Source organism: Pseudopipra pipra, chromosome 12 (assembly GCF_036250125.1).
Source record: "Pseudopipra pipra isolate bDixPip1 chromosome 12, bDixPip1.hap1, whole genome shotgun sequence".
In the NCBI taxonomy this organism is placed as follows: domain Eukaryota; kingdom Metazoa; phylum Chordata; class Aves; order Passeriformes; family Pipridae; genus Pseudopipra; species Pseudopipra pipra.
In genome coordinates, this window is record NC_087560.1 from 10,859,182 (window position 1) to 10,885,747 (window position 26,566).

The 26,566-nt window shown below is 36.7% G+C and overlaps 1 long non-coding RNA gene across 1 annotated transcript; it reads right to left on the reverse strand.

Annotated features, from left to right (window-relative positions):
* Positions 1-1,729: 1,729 nt before the first annotated feature.
* LOC135420604 (uncharacterized) lies at positions 1,730-22,070 on the reverse strand. The gene is made up of 4 exons (XR_010433625.1): positions 21,871-22,070; positions 15,071-15,192; positions 3,510-3,598; positions 1,730-1,918 (listed from the first exon to the last, which is right to left on the reverse strand). It is a non-coding gene; the product is annotated as an uncharacterized LOC135420604 (long non-coding RNA).
* Positions 22,071-26,566: the final 4,496 nt, after the last annotated feature.

The following is a 26,566-nucleotide window of genomic DNA, read 5'->3' on the forward strand; positions in this document are numbered from 1 at the left end:
GCCCCTGTTTGTCTCAACAGAAAGCCACCATGTTTATAAGCAGCAATGCTCCACTTCTCCTGACCTTGGCACAGTGATGGAGTCAGTGTCATCAGGTCACTTGGCCTCTGAAGTCCTTGTGCCACTGAAGTCCTCTTGAGTGTCACACACAGCCCACCTATCCCTACTTGTCAAGCACCTCTGTTCAATATATTTGAGTCCATAAACTATCTAGCACTTGAAATCCTGTTGTTTAAGGCACAGCTCAGTAGGTCAGGAGATGGGCTGATCCTCAAAACACATTCTTCAAAAATATGAGCTTAAAGTATGGCAGTAATTTTACAGTATCGAAATTTTTATAATTTTTTTTGCCTCATATTTTACTGCTTGAAACAAGCAAGAAATTCCCTTCCCCACATTATCACATCAACATTGAATGATAGCATTTCCTCAGAACGACTAAACTCGCTAAGAAAGTCACAGCTTTCTCAACACATTTTACATGTTTTTATCAAAAATGTTTAAGTAGTGTTGAAACTCACCTTTATTACCAAAATTCCTCTACTGACATGATCAATAGTCCCATAATCTAAATCATCTCTTTGTTCAAAGTGAAAATATTCTTTCTCAGGAGAAACAGCTTTAATAATTTCAAGATGTTGTTGGAAAAAAGGCTACTGGCTTGAGTAGCCATTCAACTTGGCAAGTCCTTGTAACCAGTGTTCACCACACCCTGATGAGAAAGCAAAATAAATAGTTGTCAAAGCTTTTATGTGTTGGAAACTTTTCACATGTTCTCCACAGATCTGATGCCTGCTTTACACATGCTAGTAAATCAAATTTGCATATTACTACAGACATGAGTTACTAGAGCTTTCTTTTACAAGTTAAGGATTCTGTGTAAAACTAATGGCTTACTCTGATGCATGACCAAAGAAAGTCAGCAATTTTGTCAGGAAGCCAGAGATTAAATGAGCTGGGAGGCCGGTCAGGGAACTGGTTACAAAACCATATGGTGCTTATTTTTGAGAATAAGAAATCAAGTACTTTTTCAAATTCGAAAACACCTCATGATTGTCTGATAAGAATCATATTGCACAATGTGTTTCACAGATTAATCGCACTCCAGTCAATCCCAAGGAAGAAGATGGAGATACCTTCGAAACCTGAATTCTTTGCAAGTACATCTGGATTAATATTATGTTTCTAACATCCCTTCATATTATTATGAAAGCAGAACATCAAAAAAACCCCAAAAGAATTCTAATGCCATGCTCTGAACACAACTTACAGTGAATTCTGATCTTGAACACCATACCCTATACTGTTGTTCCTCTCTTTCATTGCCCCATTCCAGAACAGCCATCTGGACACTACACTTGCCAGTTCATCCCCTGTTGGCTTCCATCCACAGCACGGGGTCAGTCACTGCACAGCAGGCAGGTACAGCAGCCCCAGAGGAGTCAATTCGAGGGAAAATTGAAATACTTGTGGCTGGACTGCTCTTTTCCCCGGGCTTTCCAGAACAGGCCATTGCATCTATTTAATACCTAGAGGACAGGGAAGGCTGCAAGTGTTCTGCTTCATAGCCCACTTCCCAAGCTGGTTTCCTGATGATTTATCTTTCTTGGGTAAATTCCCAAATACTCAAATGATAGCATTTCTAATTGCTTTAACTAATGGGTCTTTACAAACAAAAACAAATGACACAGTACTAGAAAGAAGGGAAAAATTAGTTTTAACCACTAGAATGAGATCATTATGTAATTATAACTTTCTATTCAAAAAGTAAAATGTACTCAGAACTAAATAAATGAGTTGAAAATATGACCCCTGAAGAGATAATGAAAGAAAAAAAAGTTAATGTTGATTACATCTTCATGCATTTTGGAAATGGTCTCATCCTCTTAGGTATATCACCACTTAGGACAGCACTGTTCTGGAAAAAAAAAAAAAAGAAAAAAAGAAAAAAAAAAGCCCAGAAAACAAAACCAAAATGTAACTGGTAAAAATTAAGATGTTTAGACGATACTCTTAACACAGGCTCTGGCGACAGAATAAAACTGCACCTTTATATCATCTTACCATAATACACTGCATGAATTTTCTATGTCACACTGGAACTTAGTCTTCATCTAAAAATTATAATAATTTTAATGGCAATCCATTGAGATCCACCATTCATATTACAAAGCGTTCTTTGCAATTGGTTTAAAATAGTGAAACTAAGCACATCTCTGAATTTTCTTTTCCTATATTTGGAATTAGACACTCAAAATTCTTGTTAATAAAGCTCTAGGGATTAATTTAAAAGCATTGATGGATGTAATTGTTAGAAATTATGTTACCATGCTTATGAAAGTCACAAAGCATGAAACATTCAAAGATGGAATGGTGTCTGAATAATATTCCAATTTGTGGTTTCATTACTTCGCTTTCTTATCCCACAACACTTTGGTAAGAATTCCATGACAGACTTGAAGTGGCTTCAAGGAAAGGCAGTCTTTATTACTGTAACACTGGTTACTTTTTCATTTGTTAGAGAGTTACTTGCGTTTTCCCTGTACATGAGTTTTTTCTAAATGCTGTGGTATAATACACACCTGGCAAATGTCCAGTTCTGCAGGATGAGGCATTTCTACTTGACCCCCAGCCTCAGCTCCATAGAATTACTCATCATTCTTTCATCGATTCCATCCCGCTCCCTGTGATTAGAATTGAAGCTTTCTTCCCCACTTTCATGTTTAAGAAAGCAAACCAAACAAGTTTAATGACTTACTAGAAGCAAAGATGGTAAATGTGGAGATATGTAATACACAGGGGTGTTTTCAGAAGTACAACATATTAATTACTATGAGTCTGAATTCAAGATTACTAGGAAATCATTAGCAAAGGGAAGCAAATGCTCTAAATTGCTGAATAAAAAACAAATAAAACCTAATCATAAAGCCTTAATTCATTAACAGTTTTTAGTAATGTGTGTTTTCATAACCATTTTATGCTAATAGAGACATATATTTGTACTTTTCAGTAGTTAAGTAGAATCTTCCCTGGAATAAGACCTGTACAAATAACAATACCACTTTGTCACACTGTTTGACAAATAATACCAGGTACAAGAATGCTTAATCAGCTCATATGTGAGCATGCATACAACCCATGCTCCAAGGAACTAGGATGGACTGGGTGCAACATGCAGGGAACAAAAGGAAAGTTGAAACTACAAAGGAAGGAGGAAGATGATGTTTCACTCAAATTGGGCCTGGGAAGTAAAGAGGCAGCATATTTAAGTGCTTCTTTAAAGTTATGCTCTTTTTTCCTGAATACTCAATAATTTGAAGTTTGTGTTAATTAGCAATGAATTGAGTAAAAATTCTGCTAGTCCCATGACAGAGAAACCTGGCAGATTGTTTTTGAATGACAGATTGGTTTGCTTCAGTGTGAAGCAAAGGAGAACTTTAACCAAAATATTTTCTAAAGCATTAAGCAGTAGATTCTAAGTAGATTCTAAGCCAATTTTCTTACTCTACCTGGTGTCAAATCCCTTGACAGTAACTCCCATTGCTTTGGCAGCTATTGCTGCAGTCAGCCCAGCAACGCCAGCACCAATTATCAGCATCTAGAGAGATCAAACAGATAGTAAAGTACATTCTATGTTCACTTATTCCATCACATGCTGTGTCTGCAATACGCCTTAGCTTCAAAAGCACTTGAACTTTAAAGAGCATCAGAGGCTAAAAATTGTAAATACTTCAGAGAAGCAAAAAAAATAAAATCTTATCTCAACAATACAACTTAGTTAAACAGCTGGTTTGGACTATAAGAACAGGTGGTCATCTGTACAAAAGGTGCCAGATGTAGGAAATAAGACAGAAAAAAGTCTGAAAAAAATAAGTTAAACAGCACATGACTAGAGGACAGGTATTCTATAAGGAGATAGACCTTAACTCAGACTCTGACAGCAAAGGATGCTGACATTATTTGCCCACTTATGCAAATGTTTTCCTTTACTACAGCTCCTCTCAGGTGTGAATTCTGACAGACATGCTGAAATGGGGATCAGAAGGCAGGGGTCAGTCTCAGAATAGAGAAATAGACTTTTAAGGTCCTTTAAAAAACAGGGAGTGTCCTTCTGAGCTGAGCTGTGATTTAATGCATTTTTTACACTTCAAGTAATTGATCAAGCACCTGCCAAAAATAAATTAAACATCCAAGGTCAAACTCAGATGTACATAATACACTCAGCTACAAAATTCAGTCACCTGCCAAAAATAAATTAAACATCCAAGGTCAAACTCAGATGTACATAATACACTCAGCTACAAACTTCAGTCACCTTTGGCTGCACTGTCTTAGGGCAGAGGAGAACAGAGAGAAGTCCTTGATGCTGAGGTCCTGCCAAGCAGAAGCCGATCTAGTACAAAATATTTTTTGGGACCATTCTGGGAAGAATCTAATCCTAATCCCTTGGGGAAGTCTGAAAAGGTTTTAACCAAGTAAATTCTGTATTCAGAAATGCTCAAATGCAGTTAAATCAAATTCCATAGGATGGCTCAAACATCTAAAGACAGTACAAGCCAGCAAACCCAAATAAAATCACAAGGAATCAAATGCTATTAATTGTCTCTTAGAAAGGTCACATAGAAGAGCTGAACTGCCTTGTTACACTAGTAGTCCATCTTTCCAGCACAAAATTTTACTCTTTAGATGCAACTGTACTCTCACAGGGACACTTGTCCTGCTGCTGATATCTGACCAGTAAAATCCCTGCCAAATTGATTAGGTGCCAGCACTACTGATTTGTACCCATAACAATTGAACAAATAACATTGCACACAGGTAGTTACACCCTCAGATGAATTAACATTCATGGATGCCACTCCCTAGGGTTCAGGTGTCAGGACACAACTTCCAGAAGCCGAGCCAAATCCTCCTGAGGCAAATACATAAACCAAATCTATTAGATAATTAACAGAGGCTTCATAACAATAGCAAAATGGACATGTTAAAGTAATATTTTTGAAACAATACATTCAAAAGTCATTCCAATTTATACCAGTGGTTTGAGAATTAAATGTTTGATGGAGTAGAAATGCTGGGAAAAGAATGCATACCAAAGAGGGTGGCTCATAGCATTAGGTGCTTCTTGCAACTGTGATATTTGAATTATTTATTTTTAATTCTGTGGTCAGCTAACATGCCTACACTTGACTGTCTGCCCACTTGCACAGAACATGGACGGTGCAGAGAGCTGCTCATAACTATTCCAGGAATTTACAGCACAGATCCCCCTGGTAAATCAATGAGTTGATGAGCATATACACTTTACATGAACTGGAAAATAGGGCCAACCTTTCAGCTCCCTTGAAAAGGGGATATGTTTGAAATATAGAGGCTGCCTTCATAGTTACATGCTACTTAAGCATTCCTGTACAATTTATCTCTCCTAATAAGCTACTGTTCAAAAATCTTTTCAATTTATCATTCTTCATTCAAAGAACTGGAGGTAGCCCCAAAAATATTCACTAAAATGCTGGTTTGTGTCAACATTATGTAGCTATGTGGACCCCACTACAATATAGCTTTTTTACAGGTTAACATCTAACACTTGTGGGATGTTTTGTTTGTGGTTTTTGTAGGTTTTGTTTTTTTTTTTTCTCATTGGGGAACTAAGAAAAGAAGTACTGATTTCTTCAAAAGAGTTATATAGGTATGTAGTAGTTTGAACAAGAGCTGCAATTGTTTTGTGCTTGTTCTGCTAAAGAAAGATTTTTAAGGCCAGTTATCTATGGGTTTCTCAGTCCTTTCATAGTATTTGTCCTGAAGGCCACACAACTTCAAGATTTTGCTTAGCCAAATGGAAAAATTTGAAAATTCAGTTTCTGTCTTTATACTATTTTTACTTCAAACCTTTTTCTCCTTCTGTCAAAGCTTAAAAATCAAACTCGTAAGAGAGTAACAGATTCAAACCCAATTTAATATCAGTGATCTAAATGCTGAAGCAAGGTACATCCAGTGCAACTCTCCTGATTGCTTGGATACAGATAGGAAGTTAGTCCACTGTCAGTACTGCAGGATAAGATAGGCAGACATTTCAAGAATTCCTATACAATTCTAGAAAACCAATATTTTGTAGGCAATGGTAATAATTTTTCCTTACTGAAGGAACATTCCTACTGGCTTCACTGAAATGAAATTTCATGCAGTGGAAGGGAATGAAAGACTGGCAAAAACAAGAGATGCTAATACCCAAGCTGAGCCAGGACAAGACAGCCATTGTATACACATGCTTTCTGTATTAGACAAAAAATTGTTTTTCTTCTGTGGGTACCATCTGATTCAGTGTCATAGCTATATAACTGAGGTAATAATTTATTTTGGTAAACAGGCAAATAAAAGGATAAATTCTAAAAACAAATATTTTAAGAGAAGTTGATATTAAAAAAAAAAAAATCAACATTGTTTAGGGCCCTGTGTTAGAACATTGGAGGGAAATCAGAGGGTTTGACACTAGGTTAATTAGATTTAAATAGTTTCAGAGAGAGAGAGAATGTGCAACAGGAAAATACCATTCATCTTTGTAGCAGATTGCTTAAATTTACCAGACCTGTCATCGAGACCTTTTAGAGACTAGTTGCATGATTTTGTTTATGGTTCTGTAAAGACAAACAATATTGACTGCTGACATTATCATGGCTTGTAATTTTTCCTTCTTTAACTTCACTGTGGCTGACTACATGAAAAGTGATTTGTTTTGTTTCATCTTCTGGAACAAAAAAGGATACCCCTTTTAATAAGATAAGAAGATGCAACTGCAGGGCCCAGTTTAGGTCATGAGGCTCCTTCAATTGCAAACCCTACACAATCTCATTCCAAGAGGGAAAAAATAATGATTGATGGGTGGTAGATGGTTTCCTATGATTTACTGAAAGTGTGGAGGGCCAAAACAGGGAGAACACATCATAAAGAGATCCCCTGCCCATCCACCTGCAAGCAGACAGGGGTCACAGAAAACTGTTTTGCACCATTGTACTGAGCTTGCCAGAGCGAGAGCTGGCACTTGCACAAAGGTGTCACTGCCACCATTTGCCCAGAGCTGGTTCCACCTGAACCTGAGTGAGGTGGATAATGAGAGAAATCCTGACACCAGAAAACCTAAAACATCAGGCCAGCTGTACCTTATTCTTAAAATTCATCAAGATTTAAAGGAAGTTTTGCATAAAAATATAGATGTGCATTTTAGCACTAAAAGTTAAGTTTATTGTTTACTGATTCTCAAGATGTTTAAGATATCCAGGTCCTGGACAGTTTTGCAGAAATAAAAATCCAAGGAAAAAGTTGTTGTTCTTTTCCATATAGGATGTTTACTGCTAAGCAGGAGTGGCCCAGGGATGGGCCCAAACATCCTCCTTGCTATGAAAGGGCACTTACGTTTTTTGGTTATTCAGAGAGCAGAAGAGAAACGCATAAAATTACTTTGCTACAGCCTGTTATGCATAATGTGGAACACAGAGGACTATGTTCACTGGTACCTCCTCAGTGGAATGCTGTATCATAAGCAGTGATATGCAAAACTCTTTTCAGATGATTTATGAATAAAACAGTGGCAAGGCAGCAAGTGGCAGGGAGAATGCCTTGTTCAATGAAGCACTTATGTGTTTGATACCTTTATCAAATTGATTCTGCTTGAGATGAACTGGTTCAAATTTAAAACCATTTCAATATGCAGTCTATGTACATAAATAATTGGTTCAGTATTTAAACTAGTTGTTTGTGTTTGGCAGTTTTTTTAATTAATTCCTTATAGAAATCTAAATCGCTTTGAAATCAGTTCCAAATCTGAATTGTTTCAAAATGTGTCTTATACTGAACAACAACTGGTCTTGACTGTTGTTTGGCCCCTAATGCAATGTGATAACTACATGGGGAGCCAGAATTCAGAACTAACAGAGAGAATTTTGCACCTTTAGTTGTCAGAAGCTGCAGTTTTGTGAGGGGTAACAGATTCTTTAATCCAGTTCATACTGTCCTCAGGGCCAGGCCTCAAAATAAACACAGCAACTTCAAAGACAGTATTACAGGTTACACTCCAGGCCATAGACAATCCTGTTTGCATGTTGTGATCAGTTCACACTTTGCATTGCAAACCATCTTATAGTCCTACTTATGTGAGAGATTGTTATGGAAAAATAATAAAAAGTGGTATGTTAAAGCTATGCCAAATATAAGACACATTTATCATGCTGTCAATGGAATTTTTAACCATATGTCTCAATGGATTTACTAAAATTAGTTTTGTTTTATATTTTATACCTATAATTGCTATAGTTCTTAGGCCACATTTACTGTATTTCACAAAAAGAAAGAGTGATGCTTAAGCAGCAGAAAAAAACCCAAACATGATACATTAGCCTAAAACAAAAAAAAAGCTCAACTTGTTGGTAAAGTAGTAAAAACTTTTTCTGTGGGACTGCTTGTGTAAAGGTGAAGGCAGAAAATGGGGGAGTATCCCTAATGCTCAGATTGCTCTAGTTTCTAAACTGATGATCACATTTAGTTGACACAAATTAGTCTTCAGAATAAATATGGTTACATCATCCAAGAATTACAAACTTACCTTTAAAACAACATTTGAGTTACATACAGTTTTCAAACATTAATTACTACCTGGCTTGTCTATATTGCTCGGCAGAGAACTCTGCTTCTTACTCCACTTTTAGTCAATGTTTTACCAAGGACTGGACACCAGTAGAACATGCAACCCACCTCTCACCTTGATTTTTCTTTGATAAATCCCACACTAGAGGTGTTCGCTATAAGGTCCTTATAGTGAACACTCCTAAACTAGAAGATACAACTAAGTACAAAGACTTTTTTTCCCTACTGATCACATCAAGTTAGTTTTTATTTAGTTCCAAAGGCACAGATTTCAACATCCAATGGATGCCAGCAGACACAGTTTCTCTGAAGTCTGAAAATTCCATCCCTATATCAAAACCAGTAAAGTTTTATGCACAGAAATCATCCTTAAAGAGGTATAATCACTGGTTGACCTTGGCGGGATGGTTTGCGTGAGAGAAGGTGGCAGGATTGGGCCCCAAGTTTTCATAAATAACACAGAACATCTCCAGATGAACATTCCACTGTTAGTTTTTATAGTGCCTTCCACAGCCAGCCCACATGGTCTCACACACATTCATAGATGCCAGAACAATAACAAATTAAAGTTTGGTTTATAAAAGGGCCTTGGCTCAGATGCTGCTTATACAAGTTTGCATGCTGTTTACCCTGAAAAAGGTGTGGAACCGACCACAATGAGGTGACAACCTCAATTCCACTCACACATGAGGTGAGAAAACCAATAACAAAACTGCAGGATTAGGAAAGGACACTTTGTCTTCTCCTCCTTCTCACACTTGTTTCTCCTGGCTTGTGAATAAACTGTGTTTTGTTAATAAAGAAATTACTTAATTTTGTGAGACTAAGGAACACCTCTCTTGGCCCTTAGCATATATGCAGTTAAACATTTTACATATATTTATATAAGGAATATATAGAAATATATATGTCTGACTACCCACAGACCCACACTAAACATGCTGATCCACAGAAGGATGTAGTCCTAGATTATTATTGTCCTGTTTCACTATCCATTACGGGCAATGGAAGATTCTCCTTGACTTCGGGGAAACTGGATTTCCAAGCATTACACTCCCCCTGTGCTGAGTACAGGTTCAAGGACAACATTATTATACCAAAGCATTGTCCGTGCTTTCAAAACAGGGTTTAAGTGATTGAAGGGCTACCTACTGCTAAACTTGAACTGTTTAGATTTACCTGCATGGCTTGATCCTCCAGAATACTCTCAAAATCCAATGCTGTCTGTTAAAGTAGTACACACAGAGAACCAGGGAAACGCCTTAGAAGATGAATCAGCTTCAGCCAAGTGCTATTCCTGCCCAGTTCAACAGGAATGTTCTCACAGACATCAAGTGGACCTGACATTTAGCCCCAAAATAGAACAATTAAGAAAGGAAAACAAATGTTTCACCATACCCACATAATTTCACAGAAGTTTTTTCGGCAAATTTTTGTTAAATATTATACACAGCCAAATGCCTGATTGCAGACATCTCATTAAAATTTGGTTGTCCCCATAATTAACTGAGGATACCCCAAGCTATGTGTTAATTACTAGCAGAGATGCAAAAACTAAAGTATGTTTGCTTAAACATACACTGTCAGTTCAATGCCAGAAAACATTCTACAAGAGATTACACAGACCAAGCAGATACATGTGGCAGGGACATTTCTATTAGAAACACTCTAAACAAAGCCATTTAGTACAGAGCACATTTTGCTTAAAAGATATACACATGGCATTAGAGCAAAGCTGGGAACAACTGTAAGAACTTTAATTGACACTAAAGAAATAACTGCCAGTATTTATAATTCTACAAAGAAAAGTGTCATAATGAGTTCACTGGAAAAAATCTGTTCTATCCTGCACATGTGCACATGATATTTTCAGGCCATTAAGAAGACCTTTTTTTTTTAACTAAAAATGAAGACCTTTATTTGTGAAGTGCTACAGAAAATAGAAGCTTTTTGTTATAATCCTAAGATATACAACTCTGCTCAAGAAAGAAAAAATCCTTTAGATACACTCCTCAAAGTAATTGCTCTGCTCTGTCCTTCAGGACAAAGACTGTAAATCACTATCAGCAATTACTATACACAATGGCCTTGCAGTATCTCAGCTGCTTGGTTAATGTGTAACAGGTAAAGTAAAGCAAAATCTCCCTCTAATCCCTGCCCATTTACTCTAGGAAGGAAAGAAATAAGCACAGAATATCTCTGATGCAAGATCTAAGTAACTCAAAGGCGAAGCAAAAATAGGTCCTGGAAATGCTTCGTCTATATCCTGTTCTACCCCTTATGGCTACATGGAATTATACGAGTGCACAGAGCAAAAGATTTCACCCACAGTTATTTTTGTATTTGAGTTTTTTCTAAGGTTAAACAGAAAAACACTATTCTCATTTTATTTATTAATCCATAAGAACATTCTAATACTTACATAGGAGCAATTGGTTTTCAGCACTAGCCTTCAATCTGTAGTTAATTCTGTAATTCATCTACATCAACTTCTATTCTTTGATGTTATGACAGCACTACAGACCACCATCTGGTCTTTGAGATTTAGATTCAAGATTCGTATTGGAAATGGTATTTTCTTTTACTTACCAAATTTGGAAAGGCTGAATTCTTGGATCTCTTCTGTAACCTATCACTGCTTCAAGTATCGTGCAAGCAACAACAAAAAAAAGTTGAAGTATTATTCTATAAGTTTGTGCAGAATAGGCCACACTGTTAAAAAGCATTCTAAACCTACTATTTCTGTAAATATAATTCTTCCCATAGCCACTTTTGGAGGAAATAAAAGGTCATTTTTTTATTATCACTATATATGCAAAAGCAGTAAAAGCTCTGGCAGGCCTAGAATCAACAGGATCCAAATCTCCATAAGACTTTTGTGAAAATTGGCAGAGTTCAGCTTGAGAGTGAGCCCATGAGCAGAAATGTTCAGACTCAGACTTCTGGTCACTGGAACAATTTTATCCTCAGCCCAAACCTGTACATATTTCAAAGCTCACCACTGTAACTGTCCCCAAAAAGCTGGAATCAAGCTGGAATGGGATCTGAAGCTGAGCGTTACTGCTTTCTCTTATACACCTCTTCACCTCATTGGCCAAGCTGGTGAGTAGCTTCAAATCTGTGCTAATGAAATACAGCACTGTCAAATCTGGAGCTGCATAAGCTCCCATGAATGTCTTCACTTGCAAACTCTGCCCATTTCAGGCCTGACCCATTCTTTGAGCACGTTTTACCAAATGGTCCAAGGTACAGGTACTGTTGGGTACGATACAATAGACTACAGACAGTACATCAAATGAGCTGATAGAAAACACAAACTCTGAATTATCTTGCCTTAGATAATTAACATTAGCATAGAGTAAATTTAAGTCCTCCATTTGTACAGCAGAAGGAATAACTACAAGAAATTTTACTACTGCATTCGAAGAATTCCAGTATCTTCCTTTATTTTACTGTTTCAACCAGGATTCGTGTGAAATAAGTTAATTAATTATATTTTTTGGGTGTCATAAACAAAACCACAGTAATACTTCTGAATGTTATGCTCCTAGTACCTTCTAGTAATGTAAATAGTTTTGAATTATCAAGCTTCACGTCCTAAAGCAAATTTACAGCCTCATTAAGAATATGAGCCAGTTACGTGTGCAAGGTTAGTTACAATTGTGCTCCTTTCTCCAGATTCATTAGTTACATATATTTTCTGAACACACAAATATTATGTCTTTCCATTAGGAAAGAACAGACAGATAACTGTAAATTACTGAAAATCATTTGTACCATTCTTTTGTTTCAAAGTCCTCTTTAGCTGTCTTGTGTGTAGTAACCTCCCATACAATTGAACATCCTGCTGAACTTCAACAATTGAATTTAGTAGATGTTGCTTCCTATACCTACATTCTTTCTCCTAGTAATAACATCACTAGTTTTATTGTTTCATTCCACACAGATCATGTATCATGCATTCATTCTAATTATTTATAGTTCTTTCTTTCTAACATAATGTGTCTGTCAGATACTGAAACATTTAAAATCCCTTTGCAACATGTATTTTCCACAGCTCTTCTCAGTCTCGATATAGTTGGAAGCAACTTAAACCACATCCTTATGTCTTTTTATATTCTAAAGGAACTCCAACAGCTTAGTTTAAGACAAAAAATATTTATAAAATATACACAAACCCCACTTCAGGCCCAAGTTCAGTGGTTTTGCAATGAACATACATTTTGCAATCTTTTGAAAAGTAGTGGCTACTCAGTGCTAGCCACTTATTGTGTTATTTTCCATAGCTGCTCACAGAATATACTAACAGTTTGCCAGGAATTCAGGAAAAGATATTAACTTCATTGAGAAGTTAATATCAAAAAAATCAAAAATATTTGTCAAGTAGGGGAGAAAAAGGGCATTTTTAAGGGATATTTTCATTCCAGCTGAAGAGTAACATCCAACAATTTACCAGGCTGGTCTTCAGGGTTTCACCATCGCTCTCAGGGGAAAGGCAAATATATCTGAGGTGTGTAGTGAGGCACAGAACACTTACAACTGTTTTACATACAGGTAGAGTACAGAGCAAGAGAAAGCACCAACTTTTCAATCACAACTTAATCTATGAAGTGTATTCTAAACATAGAAGCTTTAATAGTATGAAATGCTTCTGCATTCTGCTTTAGAGAAGGGTTAGCTCTTTTGGGTTGCATTTTAATTTGGTTGCAGGTGTGTCACTATTTGCTTACTGAAGGATTTAAAGGCCTCACTTAGGAACAGAAATTAATGTGATAAACATTATGAAAAGTGTTTAGACTTAAACTACTCCCACAATTAGCTTTAAATGTATTACTTCAGAATCAGCCAGTAGAGTGTATCTGTCCGGGGCAGTGAGCCCTGCTGTGGGCCTAATGTTTGTATATTTAGTCTGCCTTTCAGAAGTCCACCATGGGTTACACTGTTTGCAGTACATTTGCCAGGCTAATCTGGTTTAATTATGTCTATAGTGGACTGAATAAAGCAAGTGGCACTCACATGTGTACACAAAAGCAAACACGTTTAATACCACAGTTTTGTAGGGGTCCAGCTCATTCAATTCTAAGGACAGGAACTGCACTTGAGCAATATTCCTCACATGATTCATTACACTTTTGCCTTAAAGGCTTCCTGCCATAGGAAATACTTCAGTTTTTACATTTTGTTTATTTCTTTAACATTCTCTAAGCATTTTGAATGAAGTAAAGCATTCAAATACTCATATATGGCAACACTACTCCTATATTCTATTTATTTCTCTTTATGTTTTCTCTTTTTTTTTCCATCGAAATGTTCAAAGAACATCCCTAAGGAAGCAATAGCATAATAATTATTGTTTGGTTTATTCTTACAAGAACAGTAATTTAGATTATTTTATTACGTTCCAGACAATGATTGCCTAACCAGATAATGTAAGCAAAGTAAAGTAAACCAGCAACTGAGTTTAATTACAAAAATCATTGCTTGGAACTTTGTAGCAACGCATTTGTGGTTGAGAAATACCAATTAATTCAGTTCACAGTGCAGGGATGATTATTGCAATATCACAGTGATAAACAAGTGATGCAGAAGAAACCTTTCACCAAGAAGTAAATAATGTAATTGAAAAAAAATGTAAATGGGTGCTGTAATGTCACTGTAGAGGACTACTAATGTTGGTCTTATTAGCCACAAGATTGTGTCCCAGATAAAACTATTACAGTGGCCAAATGTGTGTTTTAATTTACACTAGATACACTCCTTCCTGAGGAATAACGTAACACTTGGCAAAGACAGACATACATACTCTTATCCTCTTCTTAATGTCATGAGTGATAAAACTAAATCACTATTTCAGCCCAACACACCTCAAGATGATCCTCTGGAACCACAGGTAAAAGCCTTAAAGGCAGCCTCCATCACTCTTAGGAGGCACTTTAGAACTCAGACCCCTGTGTTCATAGAATTAGGCACAGATAAAGCAGCTTCATACCATTGAGAAAAATGCATTCCAGTAGCTATAAAGTGTTCAGCATCATGAATTAACTTTGGCAGACTACAGGTAGATTTAGAAAGAGATTGTGGGGGAGTTGTTTACTTGAAAATTTCCATTACATTTATTAGCAATCCTGAAATATACTGAAAGACCCAATATGAAACCAAAAGGAAGGCAGGAAGATAGGACTGATAAAGACAGGTTGAGAAGAAATAACCTCTAAAATTTTTGTTCTATATACAACCGCATGGATAGCCATGCATCTCAATTCATTTCACTGACAGCTCAATTACACAAACAAGTCTGTTGGGCCTGAGAAGATGCATCCCAGGGTCCTGAAAGAATTGGCTGGTGTAGCTGTGAAGAATTTCTCCATCATATTTGAAAAGTCACAGCAGTCAGGCAAAGTTCCCAGTAACTGGAAAAGTGGGAATATCTTACCCATTTTTAAAGAGGATAATAAGGAGGACCATGGGAGCTACCAGCCAGTCAGCCTCATCTCAGTGTCCAGTAACATCATGGAACAATCCTCCTGCAAGTTGAGTCGATGCTCATGTCAGAGTCTGCAGGGACAGGAAAAGGGGCAACAGTTTGAAAGCGAATGAGGGTAGATTTAGATTGGCTCTAAGGAAGAAACTCTTTACTGTGAGGCACCAGAACAGATTGCCCAGGGAAGTTGTGGATGCCCCATCCCTGGAAGTGTTCAAAGTCAGGCTGAGCAACGTAATCTAGCAAAAGAGGTCCCCGCCCGTGGCAGGCGGTTGGGCTACATGATCTTTGAAGACTAATTCCAATTCAAAGCGTTCAGGATTCATGAACCCATTTTCTCCTTGTTAGGAGTTCAAATACATTAAGCATCCAATCCAACTGGGCTTTGTGCACAAACAATTCCTTATAAATACATACAAATAGCACACTTAATGTTTTCATCTTACATTTGTCACAAAAAAGTGACTCTACACTGACACCAAGTTCCTACAACTCTGCCTGCTGTCTACATTACCCTGGAGTTTAGCAGGATTTATTTACCCTGAAATTTCATCTTTCTGTTCCCTCAGGTAGTTTCCTTAACCACCACCAGTATATTAACTGATAGTGGAAAAAATTGAGCACAGATTTCTTACACTCTTTATAATTTTTCCTTTCATGTCAGTTTTGTAATTTATTTCATGTGTTCCATTGCACACCATGCCATCTGAATGAGCTTCAGGGCTGGCAGCCCGCAGGAATCATAAGAGTAGTCTCTGTCAAAAATACAGCTAGTAGTTTTCCTTTTCTTTGGATTGAGCTCCCTAACTCTAAAAGCCTTGGACTCATTCTCTGAATGCGCAGTTCTGTTGTATTTTTAAATAAGCTTACATAACCTCTTTTTTCTCTGAAAAAATGATGTGTTATCAGCCAAGTTCTCTTCTAACTGGTCTAGTGAATCAAGCAGCAGCTTTCATCTAAACCCTACCCACATTTTTCTTCTGAAGACATGCACAAATAGCCTGAGTTCTTTCAGCACACTTGTACACAGCCAAACACTACCACATTGTTCTATAGGCAGCATCCTTCAATTAAAGTTCAAATGCAAATGCCTTTGCAGGCTGATTAGAAGACGTGTAAGACTGATTTCTTCCTTCAGTATAAAGCATTCAAATTTTAGACAACAGATAAGATAATCTAGGCAAAAGCTTCAGCCAGTATGATAAACAACTTACCCCAAAACTTGATTGGGTCCTTATCCTGGAAGATGCATTTGTACACTATTATTTTAAGTTACATGAATGTTATAGACCAGCAAAGAAAATCGACTTTTCTACATTGCTGGTACTATTTGCTGATAACATCAGTGCTATCCTTGCCCTTTCACACACAACTCCAAGTGTCCTGTTGCTGGGTAGGAGTATCCTGTCAAATTGTCTTGGTTCTACTGCTGAGGTTCTTGGACCTGTTTGTAAGTCCGCATAAGGAGTAAGGAGGCAAATTAATCTCCACATTTTGTTAATATTAAATCATTTACTTCCATTAAAGGCTGAAAATAATTACCTTCTCATTTTCTAGGTACCTAGCTTGAATCCCCCATGGGTGGGATTCATTTTAACTAATTCTAGACATTGTTTAGATGCAGATCTTGAACTATTTTCAACAACTTCCTTCAGAATCAGAAAGAAAGAAACATTTTCACAAGGTGTTTCAGCTGCCCCATCTCAGGCTTTTTTTAGGAGGAGATAAATTATCTTCTGGAGGGACACAGTCAGGGAGGGACACAGTCAGGGACACTTTTCTGCAAAAAAGTCAACTGCACAGTGAACAATTCTGGGATAAAAACAAGTATTCTATGAGCATTGTTCATTTGAAAGAACAAACAATATGCAAATACAAGACTGTTACAATACAAATGTTCTGACATGAAATATGTCATATAGCTTTTTGAAATGTTAACAATTGCTTCCCCTACCCCCGCAAAAAAGGATATCATCTCTGAGCACATCAACAGTATTGTGCAAGCAACTTCTTTAGAGAATAATCTCTTCATAAGGACTATCCAGAACACAGGAACAGGGTGATTCTGAGGGGAAATTCTTAAGCATTCACTTTTACAGAAGATTACTCAGCCACTTCAAAAATGACGTCTACTGCAATCATTCTGTTACACAGCAAAAATGGGAACTCTTGGCCTATGAAGTAAATGTCAGCGATATGTTTGGGGTTGGGGTTCTGGGGGGTTTTGAAAAATGATTCTTACATTGGGCAAGACTTGTTCCCAGATTTTCCCAAGACAAATGAATAATACCTTCTTACAACATCACCACATCCTGTATATTATTGTAAAATCTAACTTCTGAGTTGTCATTGATTTATTTAATGAAGTATAGAAAGTTAACTTTTTGTTTATTCCACAAATAATTTAGCCTTTTGAAATAGTCTAAATCTAGAGATTATGTGTACAAAGACTACAGATTTCATAGTAAAGGGTAAAGTTACTGACACCTTTCCAGTATTGGAATGAAACTATGCTAAACAAAAAAATATTGAATTGCTTTCTTCTTTTTCATTACAAATTCAATGGAAAACTTTAATACAAATCAAAATTACAAAATAATGCATGGGATTAATTATCTTCCAATACATGATTTTATTCAGTGTGCAAATGACAGAGATTACATAGGTATTTTTAAAGTAATTTATCCTGTTGTAAAAATCTTTTGGCTAAAGGAGTTATTTTGACACCCAGAAGCAGATTGAGGTATAGCAAGATTACAGGATTATGAACAACAAAACATCAAGAAGCTCTACTTCCTCTCCACATTGCTGTAAGTAACAATGTTTTTTCTTAATTTTCAATTTATTTGCACTACTTCCATCTTTTAATGTAAATATTTTACTTTCTGGAAGTAGTGATCAACATGACAGTTCATCTTTATTTTATGTTAGCAGGGACCTCAGATCTTATCCAGGTGCACAACAATACATCATACAGCTATATATGTACACCACTCCAATTTAAATGTACTTTTACTGACCTGCTGAGCTAAGTTGCTTGTAAATCATCATTACTACAGGTGTTTCTTGCCCCAAGACATGTAAGAATCAAACATTTCATATGAAACAGCTTTTCTGACAAAAATCACATTCAAGATTGAAACCAAATGTTAACTAATAAAATCAGTAAGTAAATAAAACTGTTTTCATGAAATCTTAGGACATGAAAGTCAAGACTTCATCTAGATCACTTTCTGCTCCAAGACAGTATCAAGTCTATATAAGAAATTGCTGGAAATGTCAAGAATTATGGATATTCCAACACCTTAGGAAACTTATTCCATTTCCCTTTATCTTAATTTAACAAGTATCAAGTTTAATTTAGCTGCATTTATACATCTTATTCACAAGAGACAAGAATGTATTTTGGTTTTGCAACAGCCTTTTATATATCAAAGGACTGATATAAAGGTTTCAGTGAAGAAAGCCCAATTCCACTTGTCTTTCTTTTTAAGTTATGTTCCCTAAACAGTTCATAATTCTGATTCTTCACTTTGGTGAATAATTCTTTTCAGCTGGTTCACATCTTCCCTTAAATGTGACAACCAAGCCTGATCATCCCAAGGCCATAACAGCCCTGAGCAGGCCAGACTGACTTCACAAGTCACACGGGCCGTCACCCTCATCCCACAGCCTGTAAGGTCACCCCCTTTCCTGGAACTTTGCAGCACTGTCAGCTCACACTGAATCTCAGTGTAACACCAAGATCTTTTTCTACAGAGCTGTTACTTACCCAGTTGTTGCCATCATGGGATTTAGGCAGCAGATCTCTCCTCAATTCTATTTGTGGGATCTTGCTGTCATCCCTGTTACTTGTATTCTACTCCCCCCCCACTGTCTCAGAGCACCTCCCAACTTGCAAAGATAATTTTCAATTTAAATCTTGTCCTAAAATAAAACCTCTGTGCCCTCCAGCTTCATCCCAAATGCAAATTCAATGACTAAGTTTTTATTCCATCATCCAGATCCTTAATGAAAATATTAAGTAGCACCTGACCCAGCACCTGCCAATCCCTACTCAATACTGAACTTCCCATTTTGAGAGAAAAGCAGTGATACCTCACTCCAAATACGTCTACAACACAAACCAGCACCCACCTTACAGCAGATGCATAAAGACTAAGTTTTACCAGCCTGCTTACAGGAGCCTCAAAGATGAGATACGTGCCAAACTCCTCTAATCACAGGGCCTGTAATGCTCTGGCAGACTGTTAATCATCTTGATTTTCAGGGTTTTTTACAAATACTTTTGTCATTTGTGGTAACATTTCTTTTTATGGGAACTGAACCTAAGTTGACTTATCTAAATATTGTACCTTTCTCTCCCTTCTCAAAGACAGGCACTGATTTTTCCTTCTTCCATTCTTTCACATCTTAACTAGCCTTCAAAAAAAATTCCAATGGATACTGTGGAAGTCCTGGATACTTCATTAACAGGCAGTAATATCAAACCTCATATGGATACATTAGGTGTGTTATTTTGCTGTCAAATGAACTGCTTACATGTCTCTTGCATATGGCAACCTAGAGTAAGAAAACTGAGTCTCAATGAGACAGATTAAGTGTCAGAAAAAGGTGTTCAGAACGTAATACAGGTATTGATCAATCCTTGCTATTGCAGTCAATTGCAAGTATTTCTTAATCAGTTAATGTGTCATTATTTTTTTAAAAAAGAAGCCACTGGCAAAGCAGTATAGTTTTCAAGCCATTGGTTTTCTTCTTCACCTGATCTGACAGAGCTGTTTTGATCACTTGCAAAAGTTTTCTGTTGTAAAAATAAAGAGCTCACTGACATTTGAGGTTTAGCTTTACTCATCCATCCTCTTCCTGCAGCCCGAGACGTTGACGTGACATTAATCCTGACCAGCTGCTTTATACAACAAAAGGAATTTGTTATGGAAAGCTATTTGAAAAGTGCAAGTAGCCAATTAATAACCAAATGTATAATTTGAGAAAAACTTTACCAAATGCTTGAATTCTTTCCTTATACAGTCACATTAATTTGTATGAAAATAAAATATTCAGAAAGGGCCAAATTATTTAACTGACTTTATTTCTCAAATGTGAAGACACAGGAAAAACTTCAGAAAATAAATAGTTGAAACTTCCTGTCAGATTCAACATTTCAGAACAACTGACTGGCTCTGTCGTCCCCTTAAGTAAATTATCAACCCACTGCTGGTGTTATGCATGGTCCTCCATAACCCTGAGGACAAATGTGAGTTACTGATGTACATATTCCTTCCAGATGTTGTGTTTCCCATAGCACTCCTGATAAGAAAAAGCATAAGCAGATCTTATTGAGTTTGGTATTATCAGTGTAGGTCTTTAGATAGGAGCAAAGAGAAAGAGTCCTCAACTCTCCTTTGTGGCTGATTGTGTTTAACACAAGCAGATGAGATGGTTTTCACCCTCTATATCTCATACATATTATCCCGCCAAAAATTTCTCTGGTAATATCTGTACTTGTCTACTCATCACATCCTCAAATAGGATAGATAAGGGCAATAAAGTTATATTTTCATCAGAAAATATTGAGAAAAATTGGCCACAACTGAATTAAGTGTCAAAGCAAGAAGATCCTACACAAGCAGCAATTTCCTCTCTTGCCCAGACCTTCAGAGCTGTGTGAAGCTACAATCACCTCCTACAAATACAGCTTACAAAATGCTCAGTGCATTCAGTGACCCCATTTAACTGCTCATTCATGAGGGTCTCTCTCTAGTCCATGGGATATTGAGGAGTCGTGTCCACAACAATTATCTAAAAGTCTCCCAAATGAGCCCTAGCCCAGGCTGTCTGTGTAATGTGAAACAGTCTGAATCAAAGACTCATTGATAAGAATATGAACAATGATAAGGCAGGTAGGTAGTCAAAACAAGTCTGAACCAACACCACACTCAAATGTTGTATCTAAGAGGAAAAACTAAAAGCCCCAAACAGGAAAAATTTCTTTTTTGTACTACATTTGTACTACATTTCCTATGGTGAGTTAAAGTAGAAAAAAAGAAGTGAAGCATATTGGTTGTTCCTGTGCTCACTAAAAGCTTTCCAATACATTGTAATTCTAGAAATTGTAATTGAATGTTTAATTGCTGCAGTTGTTGAAAAAAAACCCTCTACAGACACAGAAAGGCTACATCCCAAGGCTCAGAACACTAACATATTTTCACAGTTATTCATGCTTACACACAATCAGTGATTCTCTCTTTTCTGGAACCATGCCAGTAGCATTAGGAGTGGATACCTCTTCTCAATTTACCTCTGTACAACTTTTGGAACGTGCATTCTGACTGCAGTTTAGAATTGTTCCCCAGTTCATCTCTCTGGTTTCAGGAGTTACACATGGACAGAAAAAACCCCCACAAACTATGCTTCAAGGGATTCAACGAAGACTTCTTTTTTTATTCTCTCACCCTGCTAGATCAACCCACCTTAACAGCTGAAGTTACCTAAGTCATATCCTAATTGGTTTTGGTGTCTCACAAGAGGATGTTCCAATCACCATTTGATTAATCAGACACTGAATACACAGATTTTTCAGCAGAAAAAGAGGTGAGCAAATATTGGAGAAAGTCATCTATCAAATCATGATTAATTCAGTGGCAAGGACTAAGGGGCATTAAATGAAAGTAGTAGACAACAGGTACAACAGAGAAATTAATCTTAAATTGTGGAACCTCCTGTTTGGAGACAAAACCTTTGACACTTACTAAACAAAGCATTGCTTGTGGCTCAGTGAGTCCTTCAGATGCAGATTGCTGGAAGAAGAAAAGTAACATGAGAAAGTATCGTTACATATTTGCCCCAGTTTTCTACTCTTTAGTCCTTTGCTTTTAGACAGTTGAAAGGAGGTTTCTGACAATATGAGAAGGTCATTGGACTGACTAGTATGACCACTAAGGTCTACTGAAAGCTTCTAGAGATGTGAAAGCTTTTGAACAGCAAAGTACTTATGAGGGACAGATAATAACCCACTTACTTAGAGTCTAGGGAATCTTGTGTACAAATTTAAAAACTAGGTTTTTTCTTAATATTTATTTAAAACATTTTTGGATGTATATCATCACAAAGGGAAGAAATTTAAAAATGGGGAGGTTAGGTTTTCATTCTCATAAGACACATTTTAAATGTTCAGGAGAGAAAGTTTAGGACTCCCATTACACATCTCCAAATATAGTCTCCCATAAAACTCTCCCAGTCCAACACACGGATAATTTTTAAAACATGATGTTTAGTTTGCAAAGACTCCACTCTTGGGCTCCTTCAACATTTCTTAAGTCATCAGGTTAACATTTCCTGAAGAAAAGTACTCACAGAGCAAGCATTAGAAAAAAAAAAAAAGGACATAAGAAATCTAGATTGCATCTAAAAAAGCCTGAGATTTCAAGACGGTTCTTTACCTTAATATAATTACTTAGTGGATGTCTTTTGTAGATGTAGTTTAGTTAGAGACAGTCATTTCGTCATGGCTTATCTACACACTCCTTACAACCACACAGACAATCCCTGGGATTTACCAGTGAAGCACAACATATGGTTCTCTTTTCCTTCTAAGTATAAGGCAGAATTGTATAACATATGAAAACAGTATGTCTTAACAAACTGGGAAAATGAAGGGGATCATTAAGTGTAGTAACTGCAGTCAGATACATTTATGTTTTCAAAACAGAAAAAGAAACAGTTATTTTCTTTAAGTTCCAAAACAATTGTACGCAAATATTTAGATTGCCTCAGTCTTCTGACTTCCAGATACTTGTAGGTATCTAAAGAGTACAAGCCACTGTTTTGTTAATTTACAAACTTAAAAAACCACAAACAAAAGTGAGTAGAGAAGTCACAGATGACAAAGCAGAAGTGTAGCAGTGTGAAAGCAAAATTTTCATAGAAGAAAACATAAGGACTCGCACATTGTCAAACAGGAATGTCTGCCAGGAACCTGCAAGAGCCTCTGAAGGTGTCTGAACTGGGCTGTCAGTCCCTGGCCAAGGCTGCTCCCATTCCTTCCTGGCCACTGATGCCAACTCCTATTGTGCACCTGCAAGCCAAGAGAGAGGGAACTCACTTCTACTGAACAGCTGAAAACCAGATGTCAGCATATTAAGCTACCACATAGACAGTGTCAGACAACAGCTATAATTACTGTCAATGGAAAACATTATCCTTAGGTTACAGGACATTTGAAAAAAGTGCCAGAAGTGTTCAAAGGAGGAATGGTCTCACATCAGCATTTGCTTTCATGACTCAGCTTATACAGTCCCTCTCATCCCAGGGGGGATGCTTAAGAAACAACCTGTGCAAAATAATCTTATTGATAGGTTACTTTTTATTTAAACCAGTTCCTCTTCTTTTTCCTTGCACATCCTGTTTAAATCCCCTTTTCATTGTTTTTTCTGGAAGACCCTTTCCCAGTTCTTCCCACCAAAATAGATTAAAAAAAAATGCAACCCAACTTTATACTAGATATACAGATCTAGATGGCCACAGCAAAATTTAAAATAAAACTGTTACAGAAAAATCCATTTCTTGAACATTTTCTAGAGGCTTATTTCACTATTTCTCTTGCTTCAAGAATATGCCACTGGAATTTGAGGTTCCGACAAGTTTCTAGGCAAGGTTACCAGGAGCAAGATGAAACAATGTAAGCAAACAACTTCAGCCATTATTCATCATGAAGTCATCTTATATAATTTTAAGAATGCCCATCAATTAATTAGAAAGTTACATTTTACTCTATAGCCTCATATGGATATTGTTCTATAAAAAGGAATCTTGCAGGTATCTGAGAGTAAAATAAAGCAGAGCACTTACAAGTATAACCTTAAGTGTAAAGCATTTGTATGCTTAACAGTGTCTGATATTCTGATCCCACCACACTGTGTTCTTAATAGGAACATCAGGCAGCTGGGATAGTTTACAGGCTATCAAAACATAATGACTAATACAATAGTTCTCTGCTTTCTTGAAGCATTAATTTGAGATGTTTGCATGCAATTAAATGAGCCCCAGTACAGATATCCTGTGCTGCATTCTGAGGCTCATGTTGCATCCAGCAGGTCCAGGATTTGATAGTTCAGCTCACAGTGGGTAAAATAATGATATTTTTTTTTGCAACAGGCTTGGATTATTTTGTATTTCAAAGACCTGACCATGAGCAAAATAAAGCCATGAAAGAAATTTCAGTCAACAGCAAGAGACGCACCATTTGTTATCCAAAACACCTCCTTAAAGAAAGAGAAAGGGTAAGCTTTTCAGATGGCAGTTGAGAGGATTCAATGCAGTATTTAGTAAATGTCCTGAATGAAAAGGATGTCCAAGATAGCAGGCAAAGAATAAGAACTTTGCTCATACTCTCCATTGCTCCATGGGCTGTATCCTACACTTAAACATTGGGTCATGAAAAAAATGGACAAAGGTAACAGCTGTCACCTCCCCATGTGAGACATACAGCCAACTTGGTCAAGTCCTTCAGTCAGAGTCCATTATTTATGTTTAATGTAGACTTTAGTAACCAACAATAACCATGCACTTTAGAAAAATAACCACCATTTGGAGGGTACTGTGGAAGTTATAATTTACCATATATTTTAAGTTGACCAAAGTTACAGGACAAAAAAGAAATCTAGAGCTAATAAACACAAAGAAAACACACATCTTCCTGAGACATGGAGGGTGGAAGAAGATTCACAAGGGATTTTGAATGGTTGTCTTGTTCCTTTGTTCTTTCCTAAGCATCTGCTCTTGGTCACTGCTAAAGATAGGACCATGGATGAGACCCTGGCTTGACTCAGTTTAAGTTCAAAGTTTATTTCTTTATCACAGCTCCTTTCAAATATCACATATAAAGGCCGATCTGAGTTGGGTTTATTTTTTCCATAACAAGAAAAGTAATTCTTCAAATGAAAAGGGTTTATGTAATGGGTCTGCTATAAATACAATTCATTAATAAACCATAATTTGTATTGACATTTTAAATTTTAAATTTGTCCTTACTTTTGATTGTATTGATGTCATTAGCTCTATCCCTACTGCCAGTGTAACTGCCTTCCTGTTTCCTCATCAGCTGGGAGATTCAGGCATTTTTTAAAGGAGTGACTCAACAGCCAGTCACAGTTTTACATACACACTCAAGTTCCAAGCATTTTCTCCAAATCAGCCTCAATAGCAAGAGCATTAAAACTTCTGGTAAGTCAGTTGGTTTCATAACTATTATAAAACAATGTGATGTTGGTCATTCCTTGAATTTAATGCATAAGGTATCTTCTTCTATAAGAAAGTCAAAGAAACTTCAAGCACCTGAATCATTTAGCAGAATATATCATTCCTATTCAGCATCATAAATCATCCTCTTGTGTGTATATAGACATACAGAGCACATATAATCTCAACACACACAAAAGATTACAAAACACATCTTATTGCAAAACTGACTTCACTTTACCTACTAATTGCTAAAAAGAAACCAGCTCCCTAAACTTGGCTACTTGAGAAAAACATTCAGTTTTCCAGCTGACACTATGAGGATTAAAGAGTAAACAAAGACTGACTAAATCGAACCATCAACTCAATAGGCATTTAGTGAAGAAATGCGTGTTTCTCTGATTCAGTTCTTGGAAGAACATCCCATTGTTAACTTCTGCAGTTATCATTACATAACCTTCAGCAATTCTCTTCAGGATTTATATCCAATACCAAAGCTACTCACAGAGGGAATGTGGCTACACACCTTCTGTAGCACCTGCATGTGTATGTATACATATATGTATATATACATATATATATATAAAATAGGATTTAATTTATTTTAAAAATTATTACATAAAATATAAAGAGCAAATTTTTCTGATACTCCTATTTTTTCCTTCCAGAAGTTTTGGAATGCTGTAAATCACAGGCTATGGCAGTGAAACATGACGAAAAATGCACAGATAAGAGGAAAGCACTGCAGAGTCAAAAAGAGTCAGAACAGGTGGAGACTAGAACTGCTAACTTGTATCTTTTAATGCAGTTACATTCTCATGAATGAAGTCTGAAGATCTAATAAATGAGTAAAAAAAAAAATCCCTTGAATTTTCCTTCAAGAGTTGAAACCCCAAGTACACAAAAAGAACACAACTTTGTTCTTATGACAGGAACCTGGTTCTCTAATCAAATTGCTTTGGCACTCTCATAAAATGCTGATATTTAGAAAATCCACAATGACATTAATTTGACACAAAATCTGTCCTTAAGGAAAATGAGGAAAAATAGTTGCACTGCATCTGCCTACTTCAGTTGCAGTTCATTGGCACTGGTCCTGTGTGGCTACTCCCACACAAGCCCTTAATAGCAGCCATGGCATATTTTAATTAGGAATGGATCAGATTGTGTGAAACATTTTTGACTACAAGACTCTCTCCAGTAATTTTT